Genomic DNA, 27,966 nt, shown 5'->3' with positions numbered 1-27,966 from the left:
ATATTATTCGTTATATCCTACTGAGATGTTACTCCTAATGTCACAGTGGGTGTACAACCAGTGATATTATTCATAATATCCTACTGAGATGTTACTCCTAATATCACAGTGGGTGTACACCTTGTGATATTATTCATAATATCGTAGGGAGATGTTATTCCTAATGTCACAATAGGCGTACACCCCGTGAAATTATTCGAAATATTCTAGGAAAATGTTGCACCTAATTCCAAGGTAGATATTACAAAGGATTGTACACCCCGTGATTTTACTCCCCATATCGCGGGGTACAATGGAGAAGTAATATCACCTCTCCCCTCCGGATATTACAAACCATATCACAGGGGGTGTACACCCCCCGCGGTATGGGGAGTAATATCACCGTCTCACCCCTTGGATATTACGAACCATATCACAGGGGGATGTACACCGCCCGCGATATGGGGAGTAATGTCACCCTCTCCCTCCCTGGATATTATGAGCGATATCCCCCACGATATGGGGACTAATGTCACCCTTTCCCCCCCTGGATCTTATGAACCATATCACAGGGGGGTGTACACCCGCCACGATATGGGTAGCAATGTCACCCTCTCTCCACCTGAATATTAGGAACCACATCACAGGGGGGTGTACATCCCCTGCCATATGTGGAGTAATATCACCCTCTCCCCACCCTGGATATTAAGAACCATATCATGGGCGTGTACTTACAGTGTATTCACTCTATTGGCAGTAATATTATCTCCCTTCCTGGATATTACAAACAATATCACAAGGGGGTGTACACCTTCTGCAATTTTGGGAGTAATATCATACTCTCCCTCTCTGTATAATAAAAACATTATTAGACGCAGAATGTACATCTTTCACGATATTGGGAGTAATAACATCCTGTCCACCTTATGGTATTAGGAACAATGTTACATGCAGTGTGTACACCCCCTGCGATTTTGGGAGTAATATGCTATTTGCTTCTGGATATTACAAATAATGTCACGTGGGGGGTGTACACCTCCTGTAATATTGCTTGTAATATCCTCTCCCCAACTGGATATTAGCAACAATATCACAGGGGAAGTGTGCATTCCCTGCGATATTGGGAGTAATATCATCCTTTCGCTCCCTTGATATTAATAACAATATCACAGAGGGCGTGTACACCCCTTGCGATTTTGGGAGTAATATTATCCTCTCTTCCACTGGATATTAGGAACAACATCACAGGGGGAATGTACACTTCCTGCGATATTGGGAGATACATTATCCTCTCCCCTTCCGGGTATTAGGAATAATATCACAGGGTAGGTATACACTCACTGTGATATTGGGAGTAATATCAACCTCTCTTCTTCTGGATATTAAAAACAATATCGGGGGGGTGTACACTTACCACAATATCACAAAAACAGAGGGGGGTGTACACAGAGGGGCGTGTACACTGGGATATTGGGAGTAATATCCTCTCCCTTTCTTGATATTAGGAACAATATAAGGGGGGAAAGGGTGTACACACCCTGCGATATTGGGAGTAATATTATCTTCTCCTTCTCTGGATGAAAAAACAGTATCAGAGTTAGGGTGTACACTCCTTGCAATATTGGAAGTAATGTCATCCTTTCTTCCCCTGGATTTTAGGAACAGTATCACGGGTGGGGTGTACACCCCCTGCAATATTGACAGTAATATCATCCTCTCTTCACCTGGATATTAGAAACAATATCACAGGATGAGTGTACACGCCCTGTGGTATTGGGAGTAATATCACCCTTTCGCCCCCTGGATATAGCAACAATATCATAGGGTGAGTATACGCCCCTTGCAATATTGGGAGTAATATCCTTTTCTCCCCCCTGAATATTAGGAACAATATTACAGAGGAAGTGTACACTTCCAGCGATATTGGAAGTAACACATTCTTTGCTCCCTCTGGATATTAGGAAAAATATCACAGGGAGAATGCACACCAACTGCGATACTGGTAGCAATATTATCCTCTTTCCCTTTGGATATTATGAACAATATCACATGGGGTGTATACACACCCTTTGATATTGGGAGTAATATCAGCCTCTCCCTTTTCTGGGTATTAGGAACAATATCACATGGCGGTGTACACTCCCTGCCATATTGGGAGTAATATCAGCCTCTCCCTTTTTGGTTATAAGGAAAAATACCACAGCGGTGGTGTACAGCCCCTGCAATAGTACAAGTAATATCATGCTTTTTGCCCCTGGATACTAGGAAGAATAACATGGGCGGAGTGTGTACACCCCATCCAATATTGAAAGTAGTATCATCCTTTCCTCTTCTGGATATTAGAAATAATATCACGGGGGGGTTGTACACCCCCTGCAATATTGGGAGCAAGATGATCCTCTTCCCCCCTGGATATTAGGAACAATACCCCAGTGGATGTGCATGCCTCGTGCCATATTGGGAGTAATATCATCTTTTCCCACACTAAATACCAGGAATAATATCACCGAGGGGCGGGGGTGTACACCCTGTGCGATATTGGGAGTAATATCTTCTCACTCCCTGGAGTTAGAAGCAATATTATATGGGGGTGTGTACACCTGCTGTGGTATTGGGAGTAATATCATCCACTCCCCCCCTTGAAATTAGAAACAATTAAAAAAAAGAAATTAAGAACAATATCACAGTGGGGATGTAATCACCCTGTGATATTCGGAGTATCATCATCCTATTCGCCTGTATATTAGAAACTATCACAGTAGGGGTAACACTCCCAGCGATATTGGGAATATCATCCCCTCCCCCCCCGGATATTAGGAACAATATCACAGTGGCGATGTACAGCCCCTGCGATATTGGGATTGACATCTTCTCACCCCCTGGATTTTGAAACAATATCACAGGGGGTTGTACAGCTCCTACGATAGTGGGAGTAATACTGTGTCCAGAATTGGTGGGTTCTCAGTCTCACTGACTTCAAGAATGAAGCCATGGACCCTCACGGTGAGTGTCGCAGTGAGTGTCACAGTTAGTAAATGCAGCATGTCCAGAGTTTGTTCCTTCTGATGTTCGGATGTGTTCAGAGTTTCTTCCTTCTGGTGGGTTCGTGGTCTCGGTGGCTCAGGAGTGAAGCTGCAGACCTTCGCGGTGAGTGTTACAGCTCTTAACATGGCTGGTCTGGAGTTGTTCCTTCCTCCCAGTGGGTTCGTAGTCTCGCTGACTTCAGGAGTGAAGCTACAAACTTTCCAATAAGCGTTACAGCTCTTAGAGGCAGTGTGGACCCAAAGAGTGACCATCAGCAAGATTTATTGCAAACAGCAAACTACCCCATGCAAACGGACCCAAGCAGTTTGCCACTGCTGGCTGGGGCAGCCTGCTTTTATTCCCTTATCTGGCCCCACCCACATCCTGCTGATTGGTCCATTTTACAGAGAGCCGATTGGTCTGCTTTACAGAGAGCTGATTGGTCCGTTTTACAGAGAGCTGATTGGTCCATTTTCAATCCCTGAGCTAGACACAAAAGTTCTCCATGTCCGCACTAGATTAGCTAGATACAGAGTGTCGACTGGCGTATTTACAAACCTTGAGCTACATACAGAGTGCTCACTGGTGCATTTACAAACCTTGAGCTAGATACAGAGTGCCGATTGGTATATGCACAATCCCTTAGCTAGACATAAAGGTTCTCCAAGTCCCCACCAGATCAGCTAGACACATTGTGCCCATTGGTGCATCCACAAAGCCTGAGCTAGATACAGAGTACTGATTGGTGTGTTTACAAACCTTGAGCTAGATACAGAGTGCTGATTGGTGTGTTTACAAACCTTGAGCTAGATACAGAGTGCTGATTGGTGTATTTACAATCCCTTAGCTAGACATAAAGGTTCTCCAAGTTCCCACTAGACTGAGGAGCCCAGCTGGCTTCACCCAGTGAATCTCACACTGGGGCTGCAGGTGGAGCTGCCTGCCAGTCGTGCGCCCTGCGCCCACACTCCTCAGCCCTTGGGCGGTTGATGGGACTGGGCGGAGCAGGGGGCGGCGCTCATCGGGGAGGCTCAGGCTGCGCAGGAGCCCATGGCAGGCGGGGAGGGGGGACACTCAGGCATGGCGGGCTGCAGGTCCCGAGCCCTGCCCCACAGGGAGGCAGCTAAGGCCCCACGAGAAATCGAAATTGAGCACAGCGCCAGTGGGCCAGCACTGCTGGGGGGCCCAGGGCACCCTCTGCAGGGGCTGGCCCAGGTGCTAAGCCCCTCACTGCCCGGGGCCAGCAGGGCTGGCTGGCCGCTCCGAGTGCGGGTCCCGCCAAGCCCACACCCACCCAGAACTCCAGCTGGCCTGCAAGAGCCAGACGCAGCCCCGGTTTCCACTCGTGCCTCTCCCTCCACACCTCCCTGCAAGAAGAGGGAGCTGGCTCCGGCCTCGGCCAGCCCAGAGAAGGGCTCCCAGGGTGCAGCGGCAGGCTGAAGGGCTCCTCAAGCCTGGCCAGAATGGGCGCCGAGGCCGAGGAGGCACCGAGAGCAAGCGAGGGCTGCCAGCACGCTGTCATCTCTCAATATCATCCTCTTCCCCTCTGGATATTAGGAACGTCAGGGGGGAGGTGTACACCTTCAGCGATATTGAGAGTACTATCATCTTCTCCCTCCCTCGATATTAGGAACAATATCACAGCAGGGGTGTACATCCCCTGCACTATTGGGAGTAATATCATCCTCTCTCCCCTTGGATATTAGGAACAATTTCACAGGAGGGGTATACAGCCTCTTTGATAGTGGGAGTAATATCATCCCATCATTCCTGGATATTAGGAACAATATCATAGGGTGGGTGAACCCCCACTGCGATATTAGGAGTAAGATCATCCTCTCACCCCCTGGATATTAGGAATAATATCCCAGGAATGTTGTACACCCCCTGTGATATTGGGAGTAATGTCACCTTCCCCCCGCTTGGATATTTGAAACAATATCACAGAAGGGGTGTACACCCGCTGTGGTATTGGGGGTGATATCATCCTCTCCCCCCTGGATATTAGGTAGAATATCATAAGGGGGGTGTACATCTTCTGCAATATTAAAAATAATGCTATCTTCTCCCCTCCTTGTGGGGACAGTTTTTCTTTCATGCCCCCAAGCCTGGGCTCCTCCTTCATGCCACTGGGGCAGTGTGTGCCGTTTTCCTGGAAGAACGCTTTTCATATTAGTAGAAACAGGGCTTGTTTGTGGAGGAGGAGGCTGCATTGGGCGTGGGATTCCAAGTAGTATTTCAGGGCCCAGGTTTAAGTCTCAGCTCTGCCATGTCCTAGGGCTATGACCTTAGGCAAAGACTTCTGCGACTCAGTTACTCATCTGTAAAGTGAGGGTAACAAGACTACCTTCTGCATGGGGCAGTAAAGGTTAAAGGAAGCATTGCCTTAGATGCTTGGCCTTATCACTGGCTAAACTTTGTTGGATTCAGAAGAGTGAAATGTAAGACCTTGAAGAAATTGGGGCCAGGTGCGGTGGCTCACGCCTGTAATCCTAGCATTTTGGGAAGCCAAGGCGGTTGGATCACTTGAGGCTAGGAGTTGGAGACCAGCCTGGGCAACATGGCCAAACCCCACCTTTACTAAAAGTACAAAAATTAGCCAGGCGTGGTGGTTCGTGCCTGTAATCCCGACTACTCAGGAGGCTGAGTCAGGAGAATTGCTTGAACTCGGGAGGCAGAGGTCGCAGTGAGGTGAGATCAGCCTGGGTGAAAGAGCAAGACTGTGCCAAAAAAAAAAAAAAGAGGGAGCTCATCACAGGCCTGGGCCTCTGTGAGAACTGGTTCTCAGGCATTTTTCAGCCATTAGAGGTCTGGTTTTCCCAGCCCTGTGAGTAATCTCTGTTTATCAGCCCCTCAGCTGCTGGTTTGGAGTTGGCGAACTCTGGGGGTGGAAGAGCAGCCAGGCTCACAAGCCTCCGTTCCCTACTAGAAGTGGGTCTTGGCTGTTTACTTCTCCCTGCCTTAGGAGTGCCCTGATCCCCTTACGCAGATTTAAATGTACAGCAGGTACTTGAATAACGTCATCTTGCTATAACATTGATGAGAAAAAACTAATTGATTTCTGATGGGGGCCACTGTCTGTGTGGAGTTTACATGTTCCCCTTGTCTGTGTGGGTTTTCTCTGTATACATCAGCTTCCTCCCACATCCCAAAGATGGACATGTCCACATGGTCCCCACCTGAGTGAGTGTGGGGGTGTGTGCGAGTGTGCCCTGTGATGGGTTGGCATCTGGTCCAGGGCTGGTTCTCATCTTGCGCCCTGAGCTGCTGGGATGGTGTCTTAGTCTGTGTTGCTATAAAGAAATGCCTGAGGCTGGGTAATTTATAAAGAAAGGGTTAATTGGCTCATGGTTCTGCAGACTGTACAAGAAGTGTGGTGGTGCCAGCTTCTGCTTCTGGTGAGGGCCTCAGGTGGCTTTCACTTATGGCGGAAGGGGAGCTGGTGTGTGCAGATCACGTGGAGAGAAAGCAAGTGGGGGAGGCGCCGGGATCTTTTTAACAACCAGCCTTAGGTGGTGGGGGGTGGAATTATCGTGGGAACTAATAGAGTGAGAATTCACTCATTACCGTGAGGATAGCACCAAGCCATTCATGAGGGATCTACCACCATGACCAGACACCTCCCACCAGGCCCCACCTCCAGCACTGGGGATCAAATTCTAACATGAGATTTGGTGGGGACAAACCATAGCCAACCATACCTGCTGGGCTCTGCTGCCTGAGGCCCTGAACTGAAACGAGTGGTCAATAATTCTCTTATTTGTTTTTATTAATCTTTCTTAAATGGATGTGTAGCTCCTATTTATTTCAGTGTTTAATATTAGAAGTGTTTTGGTCTTTATTTAGAAATTTGGTGATGTTTTTGTGACCAGAAATAGGCCATAGGAACTTAACTGTTGTTTACATCAATTAGCCTGTAGCAAAATTGGTTTTGTTATACAGTGGACAGTTGCAGTTTCCAAGAACCTATTGACAATGTTAAGTGCAGATTGACTGTATGTATATTTATTAATTTATTTTGTAATTGTTTTCAGCAGCAGCCTTTATCTAAAGCTCACTGGTCTACCATTGCCAGACACGGCATTGCTAGCCATATTTTTTCCACTTTATTCTTTTATCCACTTGGAATATGTTTATGTAATGAATCTTTGCTCTACTTCAAATCCTCCCCAGACATGACCTTTTTTGCACAGTCCAGCCATATCTTATTGCTTCATAATAGCAATATCTTATTGCTTCATAATAGAGTCCATAAGTGGACTCTTAAAGTGGGGGCTGTGTTGGAGCTTGTCACTGAGAAGGGCTGAGCTGGCAGGTCACCCAGCATCTCTCTACCCTACGATTTAGTGATTTGAAACAACATTTATCACCTCAGATTCTGTCAGTTAGGTGGCTGGGTCCCCAGCCAGGAGCCTGTCACAGGCTGCAGGGAGGGTGTCAGCTGGCATGTGGTCACCCCAGATACCACCAGGCAGGGCCCCTTTTTCTCACTGGCCTGGTTCCTGGGGGTATTTGGTCTCTCATGGGCTGTTGGCTGGAGCTGCCCCAGGTCCTCGCTGCAAGGGCCTTTCCATAGGGCAGCTCGTGAGAACCAGGGGTCGGGGGTAGGGGTGAGAGAGAGAGAGAGGAAATTTTCTATTTTCACAGTCTCTCACGACCTAATCTCACCTTTAAGCAGACTCTGGGGGTTAGTCGCAAGTCAGTAAGGCACAAGGAGGGGTCAGGCAAGGCCATGAGCTCATGAAGGTGGGATGCTTGGGGCCGTCTTGGAGGTCGGCCCACCTTACCTCTGGGGGTGGCCTTGTTTTCAAGCATGCTCTGTTGAGGTGCCAAGAGGGCTACCGGCAGCTCCAGTCTGGGGCCCCACAGCCCAGCACCCACAGCAACTCTGTCCCAAGGTGCCTCTCACTGGGCCTGCTTGGGTTCGGTGTTCATCCTGTGGTCAGGTGGAAGGAAGGTGCCAGTAGCCTGTGGTCCTTATCCATCCTGGAGTCTGAGGGAGGGCTATCCAGAAGCCGAGAGGATGTAACAAGTAAGGAGAGTTCTCAGAAGGAGAATCTCATTGCCAGGAGGGCCATGGGTTCCAGACAGGCAGAAACAACCCAGCCATTTCCACCAGTTTCCTATCAGTCAGGGCTGTTGTTTAGGACTGGCCTCTTTCTTCCCCAGGCCTCTTCAAAATGCTCGTTTTTCAGCTCCTAAAGATCATGACCAAAACTTGTGACTGATTAAAATTGCATTTATGATGCAGTTTAATTTGCAATGTTAATTGTTTCTGCCTCATAACATGGCATGCATTTATTCCAGTCATCATATGTATCCCTCAGTGAAGTTAGGTCACTTTCTTCTTGGCTCTACATACTTTTTAGATTAATATTGTTCCTGGGTATTTTATGTTTTTATGGCTCCTGTGAAAGGGACTTAATTTTTATGTGTTCTGCCCAGTTATTGATATAAAGGGAAGCTATTTGATATCATAATCGTTTTTCTAATAATTTTCATGAAGGCAAATAAGGATGAATTTATGTCTTTTTGTTACCTTGCCTAATGCAGGTCCCATCTGGTAGCATTAACACTCTTCAGCACCACTGTCTGGTCCACAGATTGCACCAGCCTTTAACTCATAGTCACGATGCTGGTTATAGAGCTGAGATGCGTGTGTGTGTCTATCTTGTTCAGTTGGAGTGGATGTTGACTTTATTAAGTGTGGTCCTGAGGCACTGAGGTCAGTCATACATGCAGATTTCTAAGGTTTACACTGTGGCCTTGTCTCCACTTGGCCATTGTAACCGTTTCTGCGTGCCTGGTAGATATCCACACTGGAGATGGACTGTAGTTTTCTTATTCTGTGGCATCATTCTCAGGTTTTTGTGCGTACTTTAAAAAGTCTCTACTCCTCTGTCCTTTTATTCGGCCCCCTCTCCTGGTGTTTTCTAACTTTTCTACTTGAATGTCACCTGCATTTCAGTGGGCAAACAATTGCCTGTGGGCCAAATCCCATCCGCTGCCCCTTTTGTAATAAAGTCGTGCTGGGACATAGGCCTGATCATTTGGTTACAGGTCATCTGTGGCTGCTTTCTTGCTACAGTGGCAGAGTTGAGTAGCTGTGACAGACTGGGTGACCCTCAAGCCTGAATTATGTACGGGGTGGACCCCTGCATTCTTCTCTTTGACTGCCCCCCTGCCTCACCTCTTCTGGGCCTGGCCTGTGAACCTCTTCGATCTCAACAGCAGGACCCTTGCTTCAGCAGTTCTCTTGCCAGGCAAAATTCCTGCCCTTACAGGGTGTGCACTCTAATGGAGAGAGAAAGGCAATGGAAAACAAGTTAGTAAATTGTACAGTAAACGAGAAGTGGGGAGAGAAGAGTCCAGCAAGGGGGGCTGAGAGGAGGCAGGAGGGTGCACAGGCCTCACTGAGTTTCCTCTGGGTTTGTGCCCAGCCTGGCGGCTTCTCCTCCTGTGTGCTGGCCCCTATCCCTTCCTCACGGGGACTGGACTGTCTGCACCCCTCCTTCCTTTGTCTCCCTAGCCAGAGCTGGTGCCTGACTTGGTCTCCACTACCCTGGGGGCTCCAGGGTAAGAGTCAATCTGGACTGAGTCCTAGGAGGTGCAGCTGGAGGTGGGACAGGGCTGTGTGGCGGGGGGTGTTGAGGGGCTGGGATGGGAAGCTGGAAGGAAAGTGGTGTGAGGTGGGCCAGGGGGTGACGTCTCCTTCCTGAGCCATCTCTGTCTAGTCTAGGAGTTTGCACTTGATCCGTGGGTGATGCAGACAACTGCAGAATCTTGAGAATCGTGGTCACTTGTGCATTTTAAAAAATGATGGGATGGGTGTGGTGACTCACGCTTGTAATCCCAGCACTTTGGGAGGCTAAGGGGGGAGGATCACTTGAGCCCAGGAGTCCAAGATCAGCCTGGGCAACATAGTGAGACCCCACCTCTAAAAAAAAAAAAAAAATAGCCAAGCATGGTGGCATGCACCTGTAGTCCTAGCTGCTTGGGAGGATCACTTGAGTCCAGGAGGTTGAGGCTGCAGTGAGCTATGATCCTGCCACTGCACTCCAGCCTGGCTGACACAGCAAGAGCTTGTCTAAAAAAAAAAAAAAAAAGAAGGAAAGGAAAAAAAGATGGCAGTAATAGGATCCCTCTTAGAGCTGTTATGGAACTTAAATCAGTTGCGTTTGTAAAACCTGGTACGTGGTGAGCACTAGTAAGGATTGCTAAATGAAGTAATATCATTCTATTCAATTTTACAATCCTCATTTGTAATTAGTTCAGCTTTCTCTAGCAGCACGATGTGTTTTGGAAATGTGTTTTACTGTTATTGCTGCTCCTAATAGTACAGTTTTATCTAATATAAGATGGAAAAGAATAATCAACTTTTGTTTCCATTAACTAGAAAGCCAAATGGTTGGATATAGTTTTTCTAAGAAAAATTAAGTTTAGCTGTAGCGAGGAGTACGTTTGCTATTGGTTTATACGTCAATGTACTTAGCAATTTAACATTTCCTTACTGGGAGGTAAGTTTGTATCTTGAGTATAAAGACTTCACAGGTAAATAAGTCCAGTGCACTTATTTTAAAATTAATAGTAACTTCAGTAATTAATACATTTGAAAAAATAAAAGTTTGCATTTTAATGCCTGTCATCAGGTTCCTCTAGGTTGTACTCTACATGCTACGAAATATAAAAAAGAAAGACTCGTGAATGGCGTGTTTCAGGCGGTATAATTGTAATAATTTTTTCAAGTCAATATTTGTGTTGGTATGATTGAGGTTTTTTGTTTGTTTGTTTTTGAGACAAGGTCTTGCTCTGTTACCCAGGCTGGAGTGCAGTGGCATGACCATGGCTCATTGCAGCCTTGACCTCCCAGGCCCAAGAGATCCGCTTACCTCAGCCTTCCAAGTAGCTGGGACCAAGCACGTGCCACCATGCCTGGCTAATTTTTTTTTTTAATTCTTTTAGTATAGACAAGGTCTCACTATGTTGCCCAGGCTGGTCTTGAACTCTTGGCTCAAGCAATTCTCTCAGCCTCAGCCTCTCAAGATGCTGGGGTTACAGGCATGAGCCACTGTGCCTGGCTGAGGTTTTATAGCATTCACTAAATATTAACCTTTAAGAATGTCTTTATATTAAAAAACAAGATTTTTAGAGGTTATAACCGAATCTGTTTTTGTATATTATTGTACAGATAATTGTGTTTGATGATGTAATTTGTTGCATGACCTTGGACTGCCTTAACGTCTTAAGTGTTAGAGGAGACCCAGACTTACACAGGGCAGGATGTGGGGGAGGTTACAGACAGGGGTGGTTCTTGAGATGAGAACTAGCAAGGTCCCTCGAGTGAAGACTGGCATGTTGGCCCTTTGCCTGGAAGAGCAGGAACTTGGATCCTGAGGCTTTGCTGCAGGAAGCTTGAACACAGGTAGGAGGCAGTTCCCAGTGGGCCGGTATGCACCCCTTGTACACAGTGTTGACACTGACGCTTGCATTAGCAGACAGATCCTGGATGGTGTTACTATTAACAGCTTCTATTGACCAACCTGCACTTTACAGGTAGCCTGGGACTTGCCTGATTTGAGCCCTGGAATTTCAGCAACCTAGGAGCCCTTCTTTGTCCCCGGGAGTCCCAACCCAGATGGTTGGTCACCCCATGTACAGAGTTTTAAATGTTCAAACACTGCACCTTAATTTTCACGGGGCGGGGGCTAGTGTGCTATCCCATTCTTGGGGCGGGAATGGTAGCCTAGGGTCCCCACGTTACTGCCCTGCTTGGGCTCCACCCTGGGAAGGAGGTGGAGCAGTTAGTGGTTCTTTTCAAAGGTGGACAGCAGCAAGCACGGAATGACAAGCAAGTGCTAGGTTTTAGATTGGGACAAGGCTGACTAAACTGCACTGTGGTTGTACAGAACTTCAGTGGGGTATTATGGTTGACCACAAATCGAAATTAAATCAGCAACATAGTGATGTTCTTTTTCAAGGAAGACTAAAATAACTTCCTGCTAACTTAGTTGGTTCTTGCTGTACTTCACCATTGTAAGCCAGTGAGGTCTTTATATTAAAGTATTTCATTGTCCTTTGGGATTAGCTTCCAGGAGGCAGGGAGAATTTTAGGAAAGCGAGCACAGTTATGAGGAGGCTGGAGGGGCACTGCTTTAGGGGTGGAGGGCAGGATTATAGGTGACAATGCCAATGATCTTTCCATATGGAACTAAATTAATTTATGTAGGATTCATGATCCCTTCAAAAACATATTCATGACCAACCTGGTTCATGAAAAGAGGCAATTTTTTTAATGTTCTAGAAAAAATTCTAACTACTGTATTAGCTATCTATTGCTATGAATTAAACAACCTCAAAACTTAGTGGCTTACAATGACAATAAATATGTATTATCCCACACAGTTTCCATGGGTCAGGAATTTGGAAGTGGCTTGGTTTGGGTACATCTGTCCCAGGATGTCTCATGTGGTTGCAGTCAGGATGTCGCCCAGATCTGCAGTCATCAGAAAGCTTGATAGGGGCTGGAGGGTCTGCTTCCAAGATGACTCACTCACGTGCCCACAGGCAGGAGGCCTCCATTTCTCACCATCAAGACCTCTCCACAGGGCTGTTTGAGTGTCCTCACAACATGGCTGCCAGCTTTCCATGGAGTGAGTGATCCAAGAGAACAGGAACTATCCTAGCTTCAGAAGCCACACTCCATCGCTTCCAGTTTCCTAAGGGCTATGGATGTCAGTTCAGTGAGGCGAAGATGACACAGGTGCAAATATCAAGTAGGCCTTACCCACCTGGCCTCACTCATCTGGCATTAAACTTCTGTTTTTTATATCCTGGCATTACCAACCTGGCTTACCCACCTGGCCTTAATTCCTTGGCTTTACTTACCTGGACTTATTAAACTGTTGGCCTGAACCTCTTGGGTTCACCCACCCAATGTTATCTACGTGGCTTTATTCACCAGGCCTTAACACACTGGCTGTAACCTCCTGGCCTTACTCATTTGTCCTTACCCAATTGGCTTATCCAGCTGGTCTTACTCACCTAGCCTTAACCTTTTGACCTTACTCACCTGATGTTGACTACCTAGCTTTATTCAGCTGGGCTTAATCTCCTGACCTTAGTCTTAACTTCATGCTTTTCTCCACCTGGCCACATTCATCTTGTTTTATTCATCTGGAATTACCCTCCTGGCCTTAACTTTTGGTATGTTACCCCCTAACCGCCACCATAACCCTCCTGGCCATATCCCCCCTGCAAGCTGTATCACCACCTTTCCCCGTCGTGCCCTCCCTGGTGGGTTCAGTGTATGAGTAACCAGCATGATGGGCATATTGCTGCCTCTGTCTGAGACAATGCTCTGCATTGCTCCTGAGACTAAGCCAGGCCCAGGATTGGGTTCCCGCCTCATCCCTCCTCTAGTGTTCCTATGAAACTCGGTCTTCTTGTGCTCCTGCCATGAGCCTGGGCTGCTGTTGCCCCATCTGAGTCCTGGTCCTGATTCTCCTAATTCTATTCCACTTCATGCCTCCCAGCACTGCAGGCGGCTCTGGGCCACTTGTTTCACCTCCTCCTCCTCCTCCTGCTACTGTGGATGGTCTATTTCCAGATTTCCCCCATATCTATCAGAGTTCTCCAGAGAAGCAGAGCCAGTGGGAGATATGTAATGCATGTCAAAGAGATTCATCTCAAGGAATTGGCCTACATGATTATGAAAGCTGGCAAGTCTGAAATCTGTAAGGTAGGCTGGAAACAGGTAGGAATTGATGCTGAAGTCTTGAAGCAGAATACCTCTATCAGGAAACATCAGTTTTTGCTCTTAGAGCCTTCAGCTGGTTAGATGAGGCTCACTCACACTATCAGGAGTAATCTCCTTTACTTACTTAAAGTCAACCAACTATAGGTATTAACCTCATCTACAAAAGAGCTCCATAGCCACGCCGAGACTAATGTTTAGTTGAATAATTAGGCAATAGAGCCTCATCAAATTGACACATAAAACTGACCACCATACTCTTTGAGACTCAAAAAACTCCTTGTTCCCCAGAAAAATGCACCAAACTTAATATTTTTCATCCACAGACGCCACAGGGACAAGAGCCTGTGATGTAGAGTTTCAGACAATACATTTCAACATGGGTCATTTTAGTTGTGGTAGCCATTTGGGTTGCTTCTATTTTTTTTTTTTACTAGTAGAAAATGCTGGTATAAATATATGCGTACACATTTGCGTGTGGGCATGTGTGTTTGTTGCTTTGTGGCAGATACTTAGGTTTGGAATTGCCAGGTCATACAGCCAACATCAGTGGCTGTACAATTTCACATTCCTATCCAGCAACATATGAATGAGAGTTCCAGTTGCTCCACATTTTTACCAATGCTTGGTATCATCAGTTTTTTTAGATTTTCTTTCTTTCTGTGCCTCAGCTGGTCCCTTTCTCTTACTCATGTCACTTCTGTGGCCCTGCAGTATTGATAGGATTCTGTGCAGATTGCTTTGCCTGTCATTGAAGTTCCTGCCTGGCCCTCTCCCACACCCCCATTCCAGGGTGAGTTCCTTGTCCCATGCTGCCTTCTCCAACCTGCTCGGAGTGCTCTGCCATCTTTCCTGATAGGTCTAATCCTTCCTATCCCTTGGCCCCATGTCCCCAAGGACACCAACCTTGGAGACCACAGCTGGAAGTATGCTCATCTTTCTCTGCTCTCAGTGCTATCTCTCTGCCAGCGCTTATGATACTTAAAAATAATACATGCTCAGTGAAAAACAATCCGAACTGTACCTAAGAATACAAATAGAAGTATGGACACATATTGTAATGTGAATTCAGTATTTTGGTGAATCTTTTTCTAACACAAGTGCATGTACGTGTAATGTTTTTGTGACCTGCCATAACCATTTCTATACTGTATGGTGACTTCAGTTTTCCTGTCGTTGAGGTCCTTCCTGTCCTAGTTTTTAATGGCTATATGATGTTATTTGCTACCTTTTGTTATTTGACATGTGTCTGTAGATCTCTAATTTCTCTTGGTTGATTATTAATGTAAATCCGTCTTTTTCCTGGAAAGCTCTAAGGCACCAAGGCCAGGGGTTGTGAGTTGTGTAGTGTGGGTTGCCCAGTCTGCTAGAGGGCAGAGCTTGGGTCCGTCCTGTGGTTCCCTGCTAATTCTAGGAGTGCCCTGCACATGTGGTCACTTGATTTTCTTTTCTCCACACACTACTGATTTGACCCAGAATTATTGTTTCCTATGTTGTTCTCATCTAACTTATGAAAGAGCATCCTCCTTTTTTATGTTTTTATTTTCCTTCTGCTTCAGTATGGTGTCTTTCACCTTTAGAATAGGATTCTAAGGAAAAAGAGAGGAAATTTTAGCAATGATGTGTCATAGAAAACTTAGTGTTGTTTACATAATTCTTGACATGTGGTAACTGCTCCTTGTGAACTGCACGCTCCCAAACACACATATACACACACAGCCTGGGCAACATAGTGGGACACCATCACTACACAAAATTTTTCAAAATATTAGCCAGGCATGGTGGCATGCACCTGAATTTGATTGAGAATTACCTGTGAAGTCCATTTCTCCTAAGTTTCCTAATGGCTGTATGATGCTATTTGCTACCTTTTGTTATTGGACATCTTTTTCCTGAGCAGCTGAAATCGCCTTTGCAAAAACTATCATAGCAAGGGAAATCTGACATTCCCAGCTACTCAGGAGGCTGAGGATTGCTTTAGCCATGAGTTTGAGCCTGCAGTGAGCTGTGATTGCACCACTGCACTTCAGCCTGGGTGACAGAGCAAGACCCTGTCTCAAAAAAATGAACAAAACAAAACACACACGCGTCACATGGATTGGGGGTGAATTCAATCTGGTCTTTCTGCAACAGTTAGGCAGAGGCACCCCTGTTGCAGGAGGAAGGGGCATAACTTTCAGTTGGCCCCTTCAAGTGGCTAACCACCTAGGGAATTTTCAGGAGTAGCCATCAACTTTTTCTCTCTTCCTATCCTTCTGTTTTTTACCTAAAATCATTTAAAAACTCAGTGTAGTTTTTAGCTCAGTAATGACATTTATATAGCTGTAAACCTTGTTCCTAGGCGTGACATGATGACTCTTCGATGAAATGCTGTTCCAAGGAGGTAAAGGGCTGCAAACAGAGCTCTGCAGAGTTCACCTGGAGAGGTTTGTGGAAGTGGTCCGAGATGTGCTGTGAACTTGGATAAGCACATGCAGGTTCTCAGGAGGATAGCCTACCAGTGGGGCCCAGCTGCACCTGGGCACAGTGGAGATATGGTTTATGCAGTTGATGAGTTCTGGCGCTGCCAGAGGACAGCTATTGGGTCATGGTTGCCTCAGCTTGAATTCAATTGAGAATTGTCTGTGAAGCCCATTTTTCCTAAGTCTAAGCAGGTGAAATCACCTTTGCAAAAACTATAGTAGTAAGGGAAATCTGACATAACTGACTCCATCTTGCTCCTAGCAGGCTAAATTGCTTTTGCTCATTCTTGCACAGAGGCTATACTAGTACATTCCTTGAATGGATCCCTTCCTTTTTCAAAAATTGAAACCGTATTTGTAAAGACTAACAGAAGGTCACAAGGTTAGCATTATGGGAGGGGCTTGAAATTTGCTAAAATATAGGCATAGTTAAACAATAACCTGCCATGGCTTCACTTGCTTTTCCATAATTGCTTACTGCCCTGGAGTCAAGTAAGCAGTCACAAGATTTATAACTTCCTCAATTACTCCTGTAGACAACATTGCTATTGTGAAACCTAAAGAAGTAGGTCCAGGCACAGGGGCTCATGCCTGTGATCCCAGCACTTTGGGAGGCTGAGGTGGGAGGATCACTTGAGGCCAAGAGTTTGAGATCAGCCTGGGCAACATGGCAAAAACCCATTGATATGGTTGATATTTGTCCCCACTCAAATCTCATCTTGAATTGTAGCTCTTACGTGTCATGGGAGGGACCCAGTGACAAGTAATTGAATCACGAGGGTGGGTTTTTCCTGTGTTTTCCGCATGATAGTGAATAAGTCTCCTGAGATCTAATGGTTTTATAAAGGGGAGCTCCCCGTACATGCTCGCTTGCCTGCTGCCATGTAAGATATGCCTTTGCTTCTCCTTTGCCTTCCACCGTAATTGTGAGGCCTCCCCAGCCATGTGGAACTGTGAGTCAATGCATTAGTCTGTTTTCATGCTGATAAAGACATACACAAGACTGGGTAATTTACAAAAGAAAGAAGTTTATTGGACTCACAGTTCCACGTGGCTGGGGAGGCCTCACGATCATGGTGAAAGGCGAAGAGGAGGAAGTCACATCTTACATGGATGGAAGCAGGCAAAGAGAGAGCTTGTGCAGAGAAACTCCCATTTTTAAAAGCATCAGATCTCATGAGACTTATTCACCATCACAAGAACAGCACAGGAAAGACCCACCCCCATGATTCAATTACCTCCCACTAGGTTCCTCCCATGACATGTGGGAATTGTGGGAGTTACAATTCAAGATGAGATTTGGGTGGAGACACAGCCAAACCATATCATTCTGCCCCTGGGCCCTCCCAAATCTCGTGTCTTAACATTTCAAAACCAATAATGCCCTCCCAACAGTCCCCCAAAGTCTCAACTCATTTTGGCATTAACTCAAAAGTCCACAGTCCAAAGACTCATCGGAGACAAGGCAAGTCCCTTCCGCCTATGAGCATGTAAAATCAAAAGCAAGTTAGTTACTTTCTAGATACAGTGGGAGTATACACATTGGGCAAATACAGCCATTCCAAATGGGAGAAATTGGCCAAAACAAAGGGGGTACAGGCCCCATGCAAGTCCAAAATCCAGTGGGGCAGTCAAATCTTCAAGCTCCAAAATGATGTCCTTTGACTCCATGTCTCACATCCAGGTCACATTGATGCAAGAGGTGGGTTCCCATAGTCTTGGGCAGCTCCACCCCTGTGGCTTTGCAGGGTACAGCCCCTTCTGGCTGCTTTCATGGGCTGGCGTAGAGTGTCTGTGGCTTTTCCAGGTGCATGGTGCAAGCTGTTAATGGTTCTACCATTCTGGGGTCTGGAGGACGGTGGCCCCCTCTTCTCCCAGCTCTACTAGACAGTGTCCCAGTAGGGACTCTGTGTGGGGGCTCCCACCCCACATTTCCCTTCTGCACTGCCCTAGCAGAGGCTCTCCATGAGAGCCCTGATCCTGCAGCAAACTTCCACTTGGGCATCCAGGTGTTTCCATATATCCTCTGAAATTTAGATGGAGGTTCCCAAATCTTAATTCTTGACTTCTGTGCACCTGCAGGCTCAACACCACATGGAAGCTGCCAAGGCACAAGCCTGTAGTCCCAGCTACTCGGGAGACTGAGGCAGGAGGATCACTTGAGCCCAGGAGGTGGAGGCTGCAGTGAACCATGATTGTGCCACTCTCTCTCTTACTCTGTTGCTCTCTGGGCAACAGAGTAAGACCTTGTCTCAAAAAAAATAAAAATAAAAAAATTGTAGAATGTATAAAATGTATATATTTTTTCTAAATTTTAAAGGCACAAAAACAATCCTTATATTGTTCTTGGGTTCATATTCATGCCTAGAAAAATATTTAAAATGGACTAAGCATGTCCATCAAGGCCCTGATCATTGCAAGGCATGCAGAGTGGAAGACAGGGGCAGGGCTGGGCCTGAGGATGTTTGGGACTGTAGTTTTAGCTCTAGTCCTTGTTGTTTTTTTTCTTTAGGAAAATTGAAGCAAATATGATATAATGATAATAATTAATTTTAGGTGTACTGTAATAAGATTGTTTGTAATATTATTCTTTGTATTTCTTCTTACTCAATAGAAACAAAAGGCTCACCAAGCACCCAGTACCTAGAAGTCAGCAGCCCATCCTAGCCTGCACTCGTGGGGTGTGGCCTGAGGTGCCCTGTGTCCAAAGGAGAAAGGGGCATTGCTATAACCTGGTGGGTGGGCTGGTGTGCCCTGGGAGCTTCCCATCTGAAATGCTGGTGAGGCGTTTGCACCCTGAAAGAGATTAGTTTCTTTCTCCTCTTTGTCACTAATGCACGTACCCTCTGCCTTGTGCAAATGCCCCACCATGTGTCTTGTGCAGAGTTTGTACGGTCACACAGTGGCATTTCTGGATTGTGCTGGATTGGACTTTGGGATGTGCTCAGAGGTCTTTGTTCTGATCTAGCCTTAGAGGGCCACTCTGTGCTTGGCAAGTCCTCAGTGGTTGAAAAACTCCTTACCTACAGCTAATTTGGGGCTTGTCTAGGTGGCTGGTGGAGACAGGTGGGGAAGCTTAGGGAACCTTGGAGTTTCTGTGGGGATTGACTCATTCTGCCCTGAGTACCATGGATAGACCTTTTCCTTCTGCTTTTTTTCTCTCTCTTTTCTAGCTGGGAAAACCCTTGGAAATACATTCTTGAGCCTCATTGTGTTGGGCTCAGAGGCCAGAAGGGAGAGACCCTGGATGGAGTGACAGGTGACTTAGAGGCCAACTGGCCAGCCTGTGGGCAGAGCAGATGGGAAGACAGGGGTAGAGATTCAGCCAGCCCTCTCTGGGGGTCTCAACTCCACTTCTGTCTCACAGATCTGCCGGTCACCTGACACCTCCAGTTCTCCTCACTCCTGCTGCTGGGGTAGAAAATGAGAACCCCAGATTGGGATTCCAGGTGCATTGTTTTGTACCTGTGGCTCTGGGGTGCTGCTGCTGCTGTCCTGTGTGGTGGGTGGCTGTTGTGGCTGCCCTATAGGTCTAGCCATACAGGATGTTGCCTGGTTCCTGTGGATCAAGATGCTCTGACTTCCGAGTACTTGACATAGAAAATAAGCTTTAAAGCCTGGGCAACGTGGAGAAACCTCATCTCTGAACCAAAAAAATACAAAAATTAGCCAGGCATGGTGACACACATCTGTAGTCCCAGCTACTCGGGAGATTGTAGTGGGAGGACCGCTTGAGCCTGGGAAGTTGAAGGTGCGGTGAGATGAGATCATACCACTGCACTCCAGCCTGTGTGACAGAGCCAGACTCTGTCTCAAAACAACAACAACAACAACAAAAATAAGCTTTGAAATATGACAGTGTCATGGTAAGAACTGCCTGAGCTGCTCATGTTGACAGTGATGATTCCCTCCACAAGCTTCTGTGAACTCAGAGGGTTCTGTTTCCTTCTTCAAATTCATTGAAATGAAGAAGTCATTTGCAAATTGAAAAAAAAGGTTATATTTCTTTTGTATTAATCAGTTTAGTATTGTTGGAAACTTACTATTTACTCATCTGTACGTGAATCTGAATGTGAGGTCTATTTGACTAACTGTATTTTAACTTGCTCACTGCAAAGTAACTTTATTTTTGTTTTCAAAAATGGCTTTCACTAGTAATCATTATGTCAGGGGCTTTTGAACCAGAGCGACTCCATTTTGAGTGAGGGCTAGGAAAATGAGGCTGAGACTGGCTGGGCTGCATTCCCAGAAAATCAGGCTTTCCTAGCCTCAAGATGTTTACAGTAAAGGGAACAGATTAATAATGTTTACTAAAACAGACCCAGACTTGGGAGTGTCCAGATATCCCGATATCTGGAGAGCAAAGGCATTGCTAATTTTGCTTTAAAAATAGTAATATTGATTCTTACAAAAGATAGTAATTACGAAAATTAATCCTTTATCACAAACCCTCGTAGCAGAGCACATCTTCCCATGATCTATTTTTATTCTATATATATAGCAGCATTGTACACAGGGTGCATGCGTTCCTCCTCTTACTTTCGGGAAGGCCCTACTCTGTCTATGGAGTAGCTGTCCTTTCACCATTTTACTTTCTTAATAAACTTGCTTTTATTTTGCACTGCGGACTTGCTCTGAATTCTTTGCTGCTCGAGATCCAAGAACTCTCTCGAGGTCTGGATCCAGACCTCTGTACTGTAACAATTACACAATATATATGTTTAAACGTATATCATCATGTTGTATACCTTAAATATATACAATCTTTGTCAATTAAATGTTCTAAAATCAAAAAGTCTTTCACATATATAAAACAATTAAAAAGTAAATACTTATTTTTCTTAAGATACAGATCTTTATTTTCTGGAAGCAAATAAAAATCCCAAAGCAGATAATCTTATTTTAGTTATAGAAAATAATTTAGATATATTTTGGTATTCAATGGTAAAAATATTGATATTTACTTAGTTGAATTAAAAAGTGAATATCTTTCTAGTAACTTCCTATCTGTCTTGGTCAACTGAGGTTATTATTATTATTTTTCTGAAAATATGTCAGGTACATACAACTGAGGTTATTAAGAAAAATTATTCAGTGTTCCTGTGTAGCAGCTAAATTCATTATTTAATGCATTTTAAAGAAGCCTATTGCTTAAAAATGCATAAAAAGTAATAGACTTCTTTAAAATCATGGGTTGCATGCGTTCTTTGCATGGGTTGCATGGGTTCTTCTTTGCATGGGTTGCAAAGGGCCCCAATATGAAAGTTCAGATTGAGCTAAATTGAAGATAATGTATTTGAATGTCTCATTATTTGGAAGTTATTATGATGGAATTGGTGGAAATGAAGGAAAATGTTGTCCTGGTGTTAACCTTTGTGGGAGGAAGCTGTGAGCCCCATCTTCCCCCGCAGCAACAGGTGGGCGGTCCTGGAAAAGGCTGGTTTTTTTTTTTTTTTTTGAGACGAGTCTCGCTCTGTCGCCCAGGCTGGAGTGTAGTGGCGCAATCTTGGCTCACTGTAACCTCTGCCTCCCAGGTTCAAGCAATTCTCTGCCTCAGCCTCCCGAGTGGCTGGGATTACAGGTGCCCACTACTACACCAGGCTAATTTTTTTGTATTTTTAGTAGAGATGGGGTTTCACCATCTTGGCCAGGCTGGTCTTGAACTCCTGACCTTGTGATCCACCCACCTCAGCCTCCCAAAGTGCTGGGATTACAGGCATGAGCCACCGCGCCCAGCCCAAGGCTGGTTTGTTGTTGGGGTGCGTGTGTGTGTGTGTGTGTGTGTGTTTTGAGATGGAGTTTCGCTCTTGTTACCCAGGCTGGAGTGCAATGGCGCCATCTCGGCTCACTGCAACCTCCACCTCTTGGGTTCAAGTGATTCTCCTGCCTCAGCCTCCGAAAGTAGCTAGAATTACAGGCGCCTGCCACCACACCCGGCTAATTTTTGTATTTTTAGTAGAGACAGGATTTCACCATGTTGGCCAGGCTGGTCTCGAACTCCTGACCTCACGTGATCCACCCGCCTCGGCCTCCCAAAGTGCTAGGATTACAGGCGTGAGGCACTGCGTCCGGCCAGGGCTGATCTTGTGTAGAGAGATCAGAGTGGTTTGGAAGCTTGATAGGAACAGGGATTTCTCCTTTCCTGGTGTTGTAATGACCTGAAAATCTGTCTTGTTCTTCAGTCTACCTTGTTCTCCACCCAACGGTGTTGGGCATTTCCCAGCTTCACTGGACTCCTGGGCTGTGCCTGCTGCTAGACTCCATCCGGGTTCCACCCACAGGTCCCCTCCCAGGGCTTTTCCCAACCACCCTGCCTCCTGCCTCATTTTCCAAGGTGCCACAATCTATTTTACAGATTTCCTTGTTAATTTCCTCTCTGCCTTCTAATGCTATTTTAAAAACTTTATCATTTCTACTTCATTTTATTATCTATCATGTAAAATAAAATATTTCCTGATTTTGATTTATCGTTATATCCCAAGGACCAAGAATGGTGCCGGGTACAGAGAACACTCAGCATCCTTCCATTTGTGGAAGGAATAAATATTTGTGTATCTATGTAGATGTGTTTTCCCACTTGCCTTGTGATCTGTGTATTTAAAGCAGTGGCAGCTTCTTCACAAGGCATTCTTTCTGGAAACAGAAATGCAATTCTTCTTAAGGAAAAGTGGATCATTAAGATTTCTGAACTAGTTTTGCAACTATGTAGAGAAATGTTGGAATAAAAGTTAATTCCAATGTTAAAATTCTATTCTGTAATTATCATAGAAACATAGACTTTTAAGAGTGTTATTTCTGGATCACACAGTTCCACCAGCACTCTCCCTAGTAGACAGCCTCAGAGGGGCTCAGAGCAGTCGGTGATATGCCGGGGACGCCCGAGTCCCAACCAGGAAGTGCCCAGGGAGAAATGAACCAGACCTATGGGAAGGAACAAATGAGTCCTGCCAATGCAACCCGTCCTCCCTTTTAAAAAAAAAAAATGACAATTAAGCTTAATGAAGGTATTTGCAATTGAACCATGGATCTAAAAAGGTAAAAGTGGGGAAAGTTAAGAATTTCTAATTATAAGCATCATCTTCCTGAAACTCTCACTTTTACCCTTATTTCAGAAAAGACACGTGGCTCTTAACCTCCTGTGTATTTGTGTTGCAGGTGGTGTCTTTGGTGGCTGTTCACCCTTCCACAGTAAACACGCTTGGGAAGCAACTTTGCCAAAAGCCTTCGGACAGTCCAGCGTCAACACCGCAAGCCAAGTGGTAAGGCCCGCGGGGACAGAACCGTCGGACCCTGGTGGCAAATCTGGGATGGATGAATTCGTTGCTGTTGGGGTCGGCGGTGTTCGCAGGAGCGCTAGATTTGCTCGGGCTGGAGTGTGAGATGTTCCCTTCCGCCCAAGGAGCCCATGTAGACAGGGCTAGATGTACCTTCTGCAGCTTCTGCAGCGACTTGAGGCGCGTCGCTGCTAGAGGGTCCTGGTGCCCTCGGCGTGCGTGAGGTTTGTTTTCTAGAGTGCTGTGTGTCCCTCTCCACCCCCCGTACAATCCTCCCCGTAACTGGGCAGTGGAATCGGTGGGCACTGGAAGGACCCGAAGCAGGTGATGGGATGCAGCGCTTTCAGGTGGTGACCCCGGCTGGACGTGCGTGGGTGCGAACCGCCACCCGGGCTGGGGCCAGCTTGCTGCTGCGGGGCCTCCGCAGCCCTCCCAGCCGGGAGCTGAGTCTGACGAGGCTTTCTTATGCGTTCAAGCGAGTGTGGAGCGGCGAGGCAGTGCACTTGCCCCGTAGCTCCCGCGCTGGGAAACCCGGAGGGGAGGGCCTGTGGCGGGCAGGCGCCCCGGGCAGTAGCACTGTGCTTCTTCCTTGGTCCCGTAACACGGGAAGGGCAAGGTGACGCGACTCAGCCACGCGGGCCTCGCATTGGTGCCTTCCCTTCCCTCTCCAGGACGCGGTTATTAAACGCTGCTTTTAGCCGATTGTATTTCCTATCTTTGAATCCGTTTTCTTTCTCCTCTCTGGTTGGTTGGTTCTAGCTCTAAGCCCATCAAAGACTTTAAGGAGCCTACACAGAGTGCTGCAGCCTCCCTTTGTCAGAATTGGGGCCCCTAGGAGCTGAGTGCGGCATGTTTCGCCTGTTCCTGGAGCTCGTAGTCAGGGTCGCTAGTGCACTGCCACCCGGAGGACTGGACGGAGTTCCAGACCTGCTTCCGGGGACCTCCTGCGTGAGGGCGGAGGCTCTTTCATGACCGTGAGATGCTCCGGGCCTTCCTGGTCAGCAGGAGCTGCAGCCTCCGCGCTGGGGCCTCCTGCCAAGTCCCGGGCTTTGGTGACATAAGTGCCTTTTGCAGTCTCACCACCCAGGGAAAATTTATAGCGGTGTGGATTGAATTTTTGTTCTAAGTCTGATTGCGTTCTTTAATCTTGCTAAGGGAATCGCTAAGGGTAGCCATTAAATTATTTTGTGTCGTTTAATTTGATTTACCCATAGGTACCCAATAGGACAGCTTAGGATGAGAGCACTCTTTAAAAACAAACAACTGGCTGGGCGCGGTGGCTCATGCCTGTAGTCCCAGCACTTTGGGATGCCAAGGCGGGTGGATCACCCGAGGTCAGGAGTTCCAGACCAGCCTGGAACAACAGATAGTGAAACCCTGTCTCTACTAAACATTACAAAAATTAGCTGGGCTTGGTGGCGCATGCCTGTAGTTCCAGCTGCTTGAGACACTGAGGCAGGAGAATCGCTTGAACCCGGGAGGCGGGGGTTGCAGTAAGCCGAGATCGTGCCACTTTACTCCAGCCTGGGCAACAGAGCGAGATTTCATCTCTCAAAAAAACAAAACAAAACAAACAAACAACAACAACAAAACCCTTTTAGATACAAAAGTCCAAATTTTTAAAAGTATACCTATTTCAATTATGACTCAAAACCAACAAGCCTTTTCATGGTTTAAAACCGAGAAGCCTTTTATCACTTAACCATGGGCTCAAGAAGTGCCTCCGAGAGAGGGTGCAAAAACACACTGTCCGCCTTGGCATCCAAATTGCTCTGAATATCCTAAGAACGACCAGACCTTTTTTTAAACAAGGCAATGAAGTTGAGACAATTAAGACAAACTCCCCTAAGAGCTGGCACAGTGGGACAAAGAGATACTTTGGTTCCGGACTCCTAGCCAGTTGGCTAGCCGTCTGAAGCAAGCCTGATGACATGCGACTTCTGCTAGCGAAGACCACAGAGAATATCCTCACTGGTTTCCAAGCTAAGCTCTCAAGACATAAAACAAGATGAAAGCCAAATCTTATGACTTTCCTCCTTGTGCCAAACTACACAAAAGACAGAGACAAGGAAAACAAGGACCATTCCTGGGAGGCTGTGGTCAATAACCAAAGGATACTCAGAACCAAATTCACAAGAGTCACAATCTGAAGAATTAATTCTTATAAATGTTTTCTGCTACCAATCTGAATTGGAAAGGAAAAGTCGAAGAACAATGTTTACCTCCCTTTCTCGACTGGCCACTACAGACAGAGATCTAAGAGCTGACTGGGTGAGATTTCCTACTTTCTACCATCTTTTGTCAGTCTTCCCAGTCCCATCTCCAAGCTGCAGAGTTAGTCGGCATCCCTGCATTTTAGGGTCCCTCTCTTGTCACCAGAAACTGTAGGGGAGGTGGAACTGCACCTCCATCCCCTTGGGGTCCTGGCTGGGCTCAAGAATTAAATTGATACAAGATAGATTAACAGGAGAAAAACATACAAATTCACTTAATACAAGTTTTATGTGGCACAGGAGCCCTCATACGGAAATGAAATCCCAAAGAAGCCGTTAGAGTCTGTTACTTATGTACTGAATTGGACAAAGCATAGTAAGTTGTGAAAATGAGGAAAGACAAAGGGGCTTGGGCTAGGGAGCTAATTGGGTAGAGATGTGTTCAGGAAGATGAGTTCGTATAACAAGGTTTGTTTGTAAAGAATTTCTCCAGCCTCAGTTTTCGGTCCTTGAAGATAGGAAGGTTGCGTCTGGCAGCAGAATCTTTGTCTGGGGGGAGCTGCTGTGCAAACCACCCCCTACTGAGTTCCTCCTCTCCCACTTTCTTATTGCAGGTAGTGCTCCCTTCACGCCCAGCTGTCCTGTAGAATGGCAGCCTAAAGGTGGACAAAAGCTATACTCCCTTCATTTGATGCCTTTAGTCCAACTAAAAGAGGCTACAAGTTTCCAAATGAACTTTGCATTACAAACATGAAGATGTGAAAGTGAGCAGAGGGAAGATGAGGGCAGGCCAACCCCAAGGGCCAAGGCTGCTGCTTATCTTGCTCCTGAAGCCCCTTCCTCTCCCGACCTCTAAGGAGAAGCCCCCCTAAAGTTCCTTTCTCTACCCCCAGGGCTAGGTTACAGCCACCTCCTAGGTAGACAGTGGCAGACTGCAGAACCACAGGCCCCTCCAAATACCCTTGGCCTTGACAGGGCTGCGACTGCCTGCCCACTCTCACTCCACCTGAAGTCGGGGATCACCCTCGTCTTCCCTCGGGGCTCCATGCCCTGCCCTGTTCCCCTTCTTGCCACATCAGCACTGTTCCTTAGTTGACAAAAACCTCCCTATGCTTCTGGACACCTCCTGCCCCCAGTTAAGCCAGGATAGGCTCTGCCCAACTCTGGCCCGAAGTGTCTCTCCCCATCCCGCAGCCTCTCGTGAAAATGTCTGTTACTCCCCAGACCGCACTCAGCACAAGCACGAACCTTCCCGTTTATTCCCACAAGTGCTGTGCCTGCTGATGGGAGCATTTCTCTCCCTTTCTCAGACAGTTTAGGGCAGAACCATCCTTGCACAATCTCATTCTAGTCTCCATTTTGGTTGTATCTTACAAAATCATAGCTCAGCTTCTTTTTTATTTAACATTAAAGCGGAGGAGTAAGTCTGGTGTCACTTTACACATCCTTGGGGCAGGGAGAGTTGTCGGGTCCCCTTCTGTCACTAGGAGCATGGAATCCCCAGAAAGGTGATCTGCTATCAAACCTGGACAAAATTACCTTGAGGAAAAAGATAAAATAGACTTAATTTTCCAGACAGATAAGGATAAAAATTTTTCCACCTGGCAAGATTACCAATGAACCCTTCTCTCAGAAACTGTATAAGGAAAACAAATTAGAGAAACAAATTTGCTACTCGTCTGTCCAAAAATATGTTGCACTCTGTACAAACCTCACCATGGAACAAATCAAGTATGTGAAAGCCATCAGTGCCAGCAAATCTGAGACAGGAGGGCCCTGGGGCCCGGACATGTCTCAGCTCTAATTTTTAAAGAAAACATGTAGGGTTTTTTTTTTTTTTCTGATCAATAAGCTCTGAAAGTTTTTTCTGATATAACTTTTCCCCCTTTAACAGTTTTATTGAGATATAATTCACATACCATACATTTTAAAATATACAACTCAATGGTTTTTAGCATCCATCACAAAATCAACTTCCGAACATTTTCACCCCCACCCTTCACATTTCTGTATCCTTTAGCTATCACCCACAACACTCCCAGGCCTAGATAACCAAGAGTCTCCTTGCCACTTTGATATTTGCCTATTCTGGACATCCTGCATAAGGGAATTATGCAATATGTGGCCTTTCATGTCTGGCTTTTTTCACTTGGGATAATATTTTCAGAGTTCAGCCATGTTGTAGCATGGATCAACACTTCATTCCTTTTCATGGCTGGATAATATTTTACTGTACACTGTTATGAGTTGAATTTTGTCCC

Source organism: Hylobates moloch, unplaced genomic scaffold (genome assembly GCF_009828535.3).
Source record: "Hylobates moloch isolate HMO894 unplaced genomic scaffold, HMol_V3 SCAFFOLD_1, whole genome shotgun sequence".
Classification (NCBI taxonomy): domain Eukaryota; kingdom Metazoa; phylum Chordata; class Mammalia; order Primates; family Hylobatidae; genus Hylobates; species Hylobates moloch.
Note: the sequence above shows the minus strand (reverse complement) of the source record.